This window comes from Suricata suricatta, chromosome 2 (genome assembly GCF_006229205.1).
Source record: "Suricata suricatta isolate VVHF042 chromosome 2, meerkat_22Aug2017_6uvM2_HiC, whole genome shotgun sequence".
Taxonomy (NCBI): Eukaryota; Metazoa; Chordata; class Mammalia; order Carnivora; family Herpestidae; genus Suricata; species Suricata suricatta.
Window position 1 is genome coordinate 84,310,123 of NC_043701.1, and position 10,074 is coordinate 84,320,196.

The following is a 10,074-nucleotide window of genomic DNA, read 5'->3' on the forward strand; positions in this document are numbered from 1 at the left end:
ATGGATTGAATGCTCAAACCAAACAACACAGGGTAGGAGAATGGATAAAAAACCAAAATCCGTCTATTTGCTGTCTACAAGAGACTCATTTTCGACCAGAAGACACCTTCAGGTTGAAAGTAGAGGGATGGAGAAATATCTATCTTGTGACTGGAAGCCAAAAGAAAGGCGGAAGGCATACTTATATCAGACAAACTGGACTTTAAAGTAAAGGCAGTAACAAGAGATGAAGAAGGACATTATATAATAATTACAGGGTCTATCCATCAGGAAGAGCTAACAATTATAAACATCTATGCACCAAATTCAGGAGCGCCCAAATACATAAAACAATTAATCACAGAAACAGTCTTATTGATAAGAATGTACTAATTGCAGGGGACTTTAATACTCCACTGACAGCAGTGGATAGGTCAACCAGACAGAAAATCACTAAAGAAAAAATGGACCTGAACAATACATTGGAACAGATGGAATTGATAGATATATTTAGAACTGTGCATACTGAAGTTAGGAAATTCACCTTCTTTTCGAGTGCACATGGCACATTCTCCAAGATAGATCACATACTGGGGCATAAAGCAGCCCTCCATAAGTATAAATGAATTGAGATCATACCATGCACACTTTCAGATCACAATGCCATGAAACTTGAAATTAACCACAGGAAAATGTCTGGAAAGCCTCCAAAAATGTGGAGGTAAAAAAACCACCCTACTGAAGAATGACTGGGCTAATCAGGCAATTAGAGAAGAAATTACAAAATATACGGAAACAAATGAAAATGAAAATACAACAATCCAAAATCTCTGGGACACAGCAAAGGCAGTCCTAAGGGGAAAGTATATTGCAATCCAGGCCTATTTCAACAAACTAGAAAAAGCGCAAATTCAAAATCTAACAGAGCACTTACTGGAACTAGACAGGGAGCAGCAAAAGCACCCCAAACCCAGCAGAAAAAAAGAAATAATAAAGATCAGGGCAGAAATAAACAATATAGAATCCAAAAAACCAGTTGAGCAGATCAATGAAACCAAGAGTTGGTTCTTTGAAAAAATACACAAAATTGATAAACCTCTAGCCAGGCTCCTCAGAAAGAAAAGAGAGAGCACCCAGATAGACAAAATCATGAATGAAAAAGGATCTATTACAACCAGTCCCTTAGAAATACAAGCAATCATCAGAGATTACTATGAAAAATTATATGCCAACAAACTGGACAACCTAGAAGAAATGAACAAATTCCTAAATGCACATGCACTACCAAAATTCAAATGGGAAGATACAGAAAGCATGAATAGACCGATAACCAGTGAAGAAATCAAATCCGTTATCAAAAATCTCCCAATGAATAAGAGCCCAGGGCCAGATGAATTCTACCAGACATTTAAAGCAGAGCTAATACCCATTCTTCTCAAACTATTCCAAAAAATAGAAACAGAAGGAAAACTCCCAAACTCATTCTATGAAGCCAGCATCACCTTGATACCCAAACCAGGCAGAGACCCAGCCAAAAAAGAGAACTGCAGACCAATATCCTTAATGAATACAGATGCAAAAATACTCAACAAGATACTGGCAAATCGAGTTCAACAGCATATAAAAAAAGTTATCCATCATGATCAACTCGGATTCATTTCTGGATTACAGGGCTGGTTCAATATTTGCAAACCCATCAATGTGATACATCACATTAACAAAAGAAAAGATAAAAACCATATGATACTGTCAATAGATGCAGAAAAAGCATTTGACAAAATACAGCATCCTTTCTTAATAAAAACCCCTGAGAAAGTTGGAATAGAAGGAACTTACATAAACATTATAAAAGCAGTTTATGAAAAGCCCACAGCTAATATCATCCTCAATGGGGAAAAACTGAGAGCTTTCCCCGGAGATCAGGAACACGACAGGGGTGTACACTCTCACCACTGTTGTTTAACATAGTGCTGGAAGCCCTAGCACCAGCAATCAGACAACAAAAGGAAATAAAAGGTATCAGAATTGGCAAAGAAGTCAAACTTTCACTTTTCACAGATGACCTGATACTCTATGTGGAAAACCTGGCAGATTCCACCAGAAGCCTTCTAGAACTGATCAATGAATTCAATAAAGTTGCAGGGTACAAAATCAATGTACAGAAATCAGTTGCATTCCTATACACCAATAATGAAGCAGCGGAAAGAGAAATCAGGAAACTGACCCCATTCACAATTGCATGAAAAACCATCAAATACCTAGAAGTAAACCTAACCAAGGATGTAAAAGACCTATATGATGAAAACTATAGAAAACTTATGAAAGAGATTGAAGACACCAAGAAATGGAAAAACATTCCCTGTTCATGCATTGGAAGAATAAACATTGTGAAAATGTCATTATTACCCAAAGCAATCTATACATTCAATGCAATCCCCATCAAAATTGCACCAGTGTTCTTCTCAATGCTTCTCAAAATTATCCCAAATTTTGTATGGAACCACAAAAGACCCCAAACAGCCAAAGTAATATTGAAGAAGAAAACCAAAAGGGTTTCTTTCATCACAATCCCAAACTTTAGCCTCTACTACAAAGCTGTCATCATCAAGACAGTATGGTATTGGCACAAAAACAGACACATAGACCATGGAATAGAATAGAGAACCCAGAACTGGGCCCACAAATGTATGGCCAATTAATTTTTGACAAAGCAGGAAAGAGTATCTGAGGGAAAAAAGACTGCCTCTTTAGCAGGTGGTGCTGGGAGAACTGGACAGCAACATGCGGAAGAATGAAACTAGACCAGTCTCTTACACCATACACAAAAATAAACTCAAAATGGCTGAAGGACCTGAATGTGAGACAGGAAACCATCAAAACCCTCGAGGAGAAAGTAGAAAACAACCTCCTAGACCTCCACTGCAGCAATTTCCTACTCGACACATTCCCAAAGGCAAGGGAAATGAAAGCAAAAATGAACTCTTGGGACCTCATCAAGATAAAAAGCTTCCGCACTGCAAAGGAAACAGTCAAGAAAACTAATAGGCAACCGACAGAATGGGAAAAGGTAGTTGCAAATGGCATATAAGAGGAAGGGCTAGTATCCAAAATCTACAAGGAACTCACCAAACTCCACACCCAAAAAACAAATAGCTCAGTGAAGAAATGGGCAGAAGACATGAACAGATACTTCTCCAAAGGGGACATCCAGATGGCCTACAGGCACATGAAACAATGCTCAACATCACTCATCATCAGGGAAACACAAATCAAAACCACACTGAGATACCACCTCACGCCAGTCAGAGCGGCTAAAATGAACAGATCAAGAGACTATAGATGCTGGCGAGGGTGTGGAGAGACGGGCACCCTCCTACACTGTTGGTGGGAATGCACACTGGTACAGCCACTCTGGAAAACATTGTGGAGGTTCCTCAAAAAACTATCCATAGAACTCCCTTATGACCCAGCAATAGTACTGCCTAGGGATTTACCTAAGGGACACAGAAGTGCTGATGCATAGGGGCACATGTACCCCAATGTTCATAGCAGCAATGTCAACAATAGCCAAACATGGAAAGAGCCGAAATGTCCATCACCTGATGAATGGATCAAGAAGATATATATATATATATAATGGAATATTACATGGCAATGAGAAGGAATGAAATCTGACATTTGTAGCAAAGTGGATGGACCTCAAGGGTGTCACACTAATCGAAATAAGTCAGGCAGAGAAGGACAGATCCCATATGTTTGCACTCATAGCTCTAAGAGGAGAACAGGAGAAACCTAATGGAGGACCAAGGGGAGGAGAAGAGGGAAAGAGAATTGGGGAGAAAGAGGGATGCAAAACCTGAGAGACTATTGAATACTAAAAATGAACAGAGGCTTGAAGGGGAAGGGGGAGGGGGGAAAAGAGGTGGCGGTGATGGAGAAGGGCACTTGTGGGGAAGAGGTTTGGTGTTATATGGAAACCAATTTGACAATAAACTATTAAAAAAAATAAAGAAAAAAGAAAAAAAGAAAAAAAAGAAATGCATCTTCTCCTTTCTATGCTGACAGTCAGGACTTAGTCAAGACATTCAGAGGCATCACTATGCCTAAATCTGCCCACTCCAATCTTTTATACCATGGTCTGAACTACTACTATAATATGCAGATCTAATCATGCTGCCTTCCCACTCCAAATGCTTTAATTGCTTTCTCTTGCCACTAGAGAAATTCCAAACTTCTTAGCAAAAAACTCAAATGCAAACTTCAAAAATTTTACTACACTCCATACAGAACTATTCCTTAAGACCATTTCAGAATGCTAGAGGTTTCCTGAAAACACTAAACCTCTTGGAGGCCTTATGAAGCTTCCTTTCCCTCAAAATGCCCTCCCCATTTCTTTATCCAATTGGCTAACTTACAGTGTACTTCAAGCCTCTCCTCAAATGTCATCCCCCTCGGTGAGGCTTTCCTAACTGAACACCCACCCTTGCACCTCCAGGGCCATCCCACTCCTGTTCTTGACTAGTTTTTAACTGCCTCATGCTGCTGGCACCCTGCACTCCCGCTTTCCTGCACTGAACTCATTATATCTGCATTCTGTGCACCCTATTCCAGGTCCCTTGAGGGCAGGGACCATAATGTGTTCATCATTACCTCCTTACACCAAGCACATGTACCTGAAACACAGTAAGTCTTCAGAAAATATGTATTGGATAAGTTATATGCTGTCATTCACTGAGTGCTTTACATGTGTGAAGCACCTAACACCTTTATCTCATGTGTGGACACAGCCACCATGAAGGGAATACCACCCCATTTTGCAAGTGAGAAAAAACACTTAGAAAGGTAAAATAATACGCCCCAAGTCAATAACTGATACATTTAGGTTTGCTTTTCTTTTTAATTTTTTTAATGTTTATCTGGGGTGCGATGGGGGAGGGAGAAACAGTGGGGGAGGGGCAGAGAGAGAGGGAGACACAGAATCCAAAGCAGGCTCTGGGCTCTGAGCTGTCAGCACACAGCCTGATGTGGGGCTCAAACTCATGAACTATGAGATCATGACCTGAGCCAAAGTTGGAGACTTAACCAACTGAGCCACTCAAGGGCCTCTAAGTTTGCTTTTGACTCTATGCTCCTGTTTTTAACAATTCCACTCAATTCTTGGATGACAGAGACTAGATAATGGGCTCCATTTCTATAAAAACAATCTCTCCTAGTTACAGGCTCAGATGTTGTGTTAGTCCTAAATCCATTCATTACCATCATGGCTCTTGTGCACAAGAAAACCTTGATGATAGACTCCTAGTGGCTATCAGGCTTCCCACCAATAAGAAGAGGGTGCTCTATGTATTACAATTATCTCCTTGGTCTCTGGCTTAAGATGCACTTCTCTAGAAATACACAGAGAAGGCTAGATTTCTCCCAAGTACCATTAGGTTTCAGACATTGGTGTCCATGCCCTATCCTGGATACAGAGAAGTGGGTGTGAGAGATCATGATGGTGGTGAGTAATGGCATGGATTTTAATGTGTGCTCTGGGGAAGTGGCTGCAATGCTCTGTAGTCCCTCCTTGTACAAATACTCTCAGTACTAGAACAACAGGATTTTTCCACTCCCAAATCTAGACTCTCCGGGTTGACAACATACCATTATTTACATGCTCAGTAATTCATCCCTGAACACATGTATGTCTTGTTTCTGAACCCACAGGACTGTAATGCATTCAGTTATCCTTTTTGATAATCCTATTTTAATTCTACCTGTTTTCTGTTAAATGCATTCTAAAACTGACTTTTTAAATTTCCTCTAATTCTAATACGTTTTACTATCAGTCCTCTATTTTCTAATACCTCCACAACCCCTCTGACTATCCAGCAACATAATTGAAACCAGTCCTGTGCTGATTAATTCATTTAGTTCTGTCAACTCACAGATGATCAAACCTGCCCAAAGTCACTCAGCTAGTAAGGACACACATATACACTGGGCTCTAGACATCAAGACTATTTGCCAGTATTCTCTTTGTAACCTGGATACTATGTTGGGAACTCTCTGTCTCTCTCCTCTCAACCCTTTTTAACCTGCCAAATTCCTATGGGATTTTTTAAGGCATAACTCAGGGGTCATTTCCTCCATGAATTTCTTAGATTGTCTACGTCTGTGTGTTGTTCCATTCTCTATCATCCAGGTGGGGTGCGTTGGCCATGGGCTTCATCCCCGCCCTCTTTTTGCTGAAGTGTAATTGTCAACAGACTCTTCTATCCCACTTACTAGGCTGTAGACTCCTACAGAACAGGGCAGGGTCTGGGTCTTGACTTGGATTCCCAGTACTAGCATACACACAACAAATTTTGAGCAGTGACCCCACTTCCCTGCACTGACCATCTGAATTAGCAGAAAAAGCCTTCTCATTATGAGCAATGCCATTTTATCCCCTTTTCATGAACTCACTGTCTCACTGAGTTTACACTGGGACAAGTAGTTGTTATTAGTTGAGGAACTACCACTTTGCAGACACTGAGCTGTATGCTTCGTGCATTATCCTGACAGGTCAACATCAACCTTATTTTATGGATGAGGCTCGAAATCAGTTATCCTAAGTCACTGGGCTACAGTCATACAGAAGGAAGACTTTATTTAAAAGCATTATAAAATGCCCTATTATGTAAGTCATCCTTGTCCTGGAGAGATTCATAAGTATTTGAAATTACTTACATATACACACACACACATATAGTGCATTAATGTAGATGTTGGAGTAGTGAAAACATGGTTAAGTAGGATTTACAGAGGTTCAAGACAGTTCTACCATATGCATTATCTAGGTATATCATGCCTGTAGTCTTAAATTTCTTCTCCGATAGACAAGGATTATAATACCTGCTTAGTTCAAAGGAGGTTGAATATTAAAAAAGATGTCTGCCAAAATGCTTTGTTCAAACAATGGGCAGAGGCCCACTTTTAAGCACTCTGCTGGATGAAGAGTTCAGAGCAGTGTTTCTCAGAGTGGTGGCATCAGAGCCACCCGGGGTGTTACGAGCAGATGGGAGAAGCCAGGCTGGGAGTTTACATTTAACAAGTTCCCAGAAGATCCTATGGGACACAAAAGTTTGATAAATACCAGGTTAGGACAATGCTGCTCAAGCTTTAATGTACATATGAATCACTTCGAGATCTTGTTAAAATGCAGATTTGAATTCAGGGGTCCCAGGAGGTGGGGGGTGGGGAGGGCAGGTTGAGATACTAAAAGTCTAACAAGCTCTCGGGGAAGCCAATATTGCTGGTCTATGGATCACATTTGAGTGGCAGGGGGTTGGAAGATCTATTCCCACTGGAACAAATTATCTTTGCTTTGTTCCTGGACCACAGATTGAATCTCCCAGCCTCGGAGTATTCCAGAAAGTGCACGCTCTTAGTACTGGTACAACACACTTGAACTATTCAAAACCAAATTGGAACACATTCCCCATCCCAGGAGAAGAGTGGTAGCATCCTCTCCAGATACAGATAGCACATAGGTTTAGAATGTAAAAGAATAAATCACTATTACTTGAGTCTTATTTACTGAGCAATGCACTTAAGTATATTATTTCTAATTCTGACTACAACCCTACGAGGTGGATATTCTTGCTCTATCGATAAGGAAATGACATCTATAGAGAGCATAAGTTACTTGCTCAAAGTCAGATGGTTAGTTGAGTGTTGCAGCTGGGGTTCTAATCCTGCTTTTTTGGGATCAAAAGCCTATGTGCCCTCTACATATTTTCCATTATGCTCGGTATGACTGTGGTACAAAATGTAACAGCTTACGAAAAAAAGTGGGAAAAAATATTTTCTCCTCTATCAGTCTTTGAGTACAAGGTTCTGCCAAGGCAGAGTCTAGAAGGGAGTGAGGATGCAGATAGGGTTAACTAGTGATCTTTAATACCTCATGAACAATAACATACAGATTGCATCTCTGTCCATGGCCTCCATAAATCTGATAATACAGATGGAATAAAAAGGACATCTTTGACCAGGGCACTGATCCTAAATGTTGTCGCCTACCCTCAGGCTTCTTAGCTGTGGAACTCAACCAACAACAAGGAAAAATTCTTTCTGATCCTTGTGACCTATCAACTTTTGTACCTTTTCTTATATGAGGCTTCTGTAACCCTAAACTTCACACCAACTCAGGGTGACCCTACCGTGTCAAGATTTTCTTTTGAGTAACATAATCTTCTGTATTTGTCATAAGGTTGACATGTAGAGAAATGCATAGCAATAACAATGCTCAGAGAAATCAGATACTCAAGTGTACCAAATAGAAGAAAGGCAGCTATTAAACAAACTGTCTAGGCATTTACTGTCCAGTGCCTTTACTGTTTAATGACCCATGGGTGGAGTATCCACAGTCAGTTGTTTAAACCTCAGGCTGTGTAACTGTCATTTTCCAAACACGCATCTTTAATAATGGCAAAACTGTTTACATATATAATGCAAAGTAATACAATTGAAAAGCCACATCTCCTGTAATTGTATACACAGCAATCTAAAGCCACAGAGTGATATTTGAACTATTAAGAATTACAAACTGATTTTGCCCTTATCGTATTCTCTACACATGATATTTCAAAAATAAAAACTGAAACCTAAAGAGAAAATGGTTTGAAACCCACTTAAAAGTATTTTTAGACTGGTGTGTGTGATTTAAATAGAAATGAGTCTGGGGCCTTGATCTCATTTATAAGCATTTCCTATTTCACTTCCCAAACCCCAGAAACAGTTCAGATCTCAGAAAATGTAAACCAAAGGTCCACAGAAACCAATTTGAGATTTTTCTGGAGAGACTACTGAAATGTTTGGACAGGAACATGTTTGCAATGAGTCATAATTTATAAGACCTTAATGGCCAATGCCTTCCGTGCCTTTCTTCCTACATTCAATATCATTCTCAAACCAGCTGGTGATACATTTTCCAGGCCCTAATGATTTTTATGAAGTTACCAGATCTCGGTGTCTAAGGTTGCTACCTAGCACCTTTTCTAGTGCTAATTCTGTAACGATATCTAAACAGAAAAGCACCTGATTCTCTTTCTAAATTGCAAATCTCTCCACCCAGGCAGTTAATGACTTTCCCCAGCGAAAAGGCACAGTACTTTTAAGACCCCCAAAGAGAAGATGAGGGGACTTGGGGACACTCCAAGTAAAAAAAAAAAAAGTGGGAATGGTTAATGGAAGGAAGGGGAGGAGGCCTCTGGGCACAGGCAGACATAATAACAGGATGCGTTCGCTACTAGAGGAAGCAGGAGCTGCAATCGCCCGAGGGCAGGAAAGGCGGAGTCAGTAGCACCCTAAGGAAACCGGGTGCGCGAGGGTTTGCAGGGACCTGGCCCGCTTAGGGACGCGTGGTTCAGTCAGGTCCAAGGCTGGTGAGCACCTCAACCGCTGGGAACGAAGCTCAGGCCTCTTGGCACTAGTGGTTAAAAAGAGGCACCCATCTGCTCCCTGCCACCTCCGCCACAGACGGGCAATGGGGCGAAGAGGAAAAGCAAACACCAGGCGCCGCGGCAGGTGAACTTGTCAACAAGTCAGCCCCGGACGCAAGTCCCTGCCCAGATGGGACCTCGGGGTCCCGGGGCTGGAGCCGCTGGGAAGGCGAGGCACGGCGTGGGTGGAGTGGGCTGTCGCGGGTGGCGACGCCGCGGGCGCTGGGGCGAGAGATGCGGCCCGCGGCCGGGACGCTTCCCTCCCGCTCCCCCGGGGCTGACGCACGCTCTCATGGCGCGCGCATCCTCCAGACCAGCCCAGGCCCGAGGGAGGCGGCGGGGGAGGGGAAGGGGCTGTAGCGGTTCCCACACGGGGACCAGGGACTGGAGAAGGCGACCCGCCTGTCACCCGCCGCCCGCGGAGGCACAGTTGGCGGCCCCAGGCTAGCGCCTGGACCTCCGCGGCTGCCGGGCGTCTCCCGCTGCAGCCTGCAGCCCGCCCGGCGCGCCCCCGCCCCGACCCCGGAGGGCAGGTACCTCGGAGCCCCGGCCCCCGAGAGCCTCCTGGCCGCGGTCGGAGCGTCCCTCCAGCTCCCTCATCCGACGTCAGCGTCAGCAGAAGACGAGGGAA

At 42.6% G+C, this 10,074-nt stretch overlaps 1 protein-coding gene and 1 long non-coding RNA gene across 7 annotated transcripts in view; one reads left to right on the plus strand and one right to left on the minus strand.

Annotated features, from left to right (window-relative positions):
- Window positions 1-10,074, minus strand: part of ICA1 (islet cell autoantigen 1) — a 144,407-nt gene that overhangs the window by 133,989 nt on the left and 344 nt on the right. Inside the window, exon 1 of one of the 3 annotated variants that reach the window (XM_029929518.1) lies at window positions 9,981-10,042. The exons of 1 other annotated variant lie outside the window; for it this stretch is intronic. The gene's annotated coding sequence lies outside the window, so the exon portion shown is untranslated. Of the gene's footprint in view, window positions 1-9,980; window positions 10,043-10,074 lie in introns of those variants that run through there. One more of the 3 variants, XM_029929509.1, reaches the window with a different exon arrangement.
- Window positions 9,325-10,074, plus strand: part of LOC115283290 — a 21,059-nt gene continuing 20,309 nt past the window's right edge. For all 4 annotated transcript variants that reach the window (XR_003904993.1, XR_003904992.1, XR_003904994.1 and 1 more), the window contains exon 1: window positions 9,325-9,528. This is a non-coding gene — a long non-coding RNA (uncharacterized LOC115283290). The remainder of the gene's footprint in view (window positions 9,529-10,074) is intronic.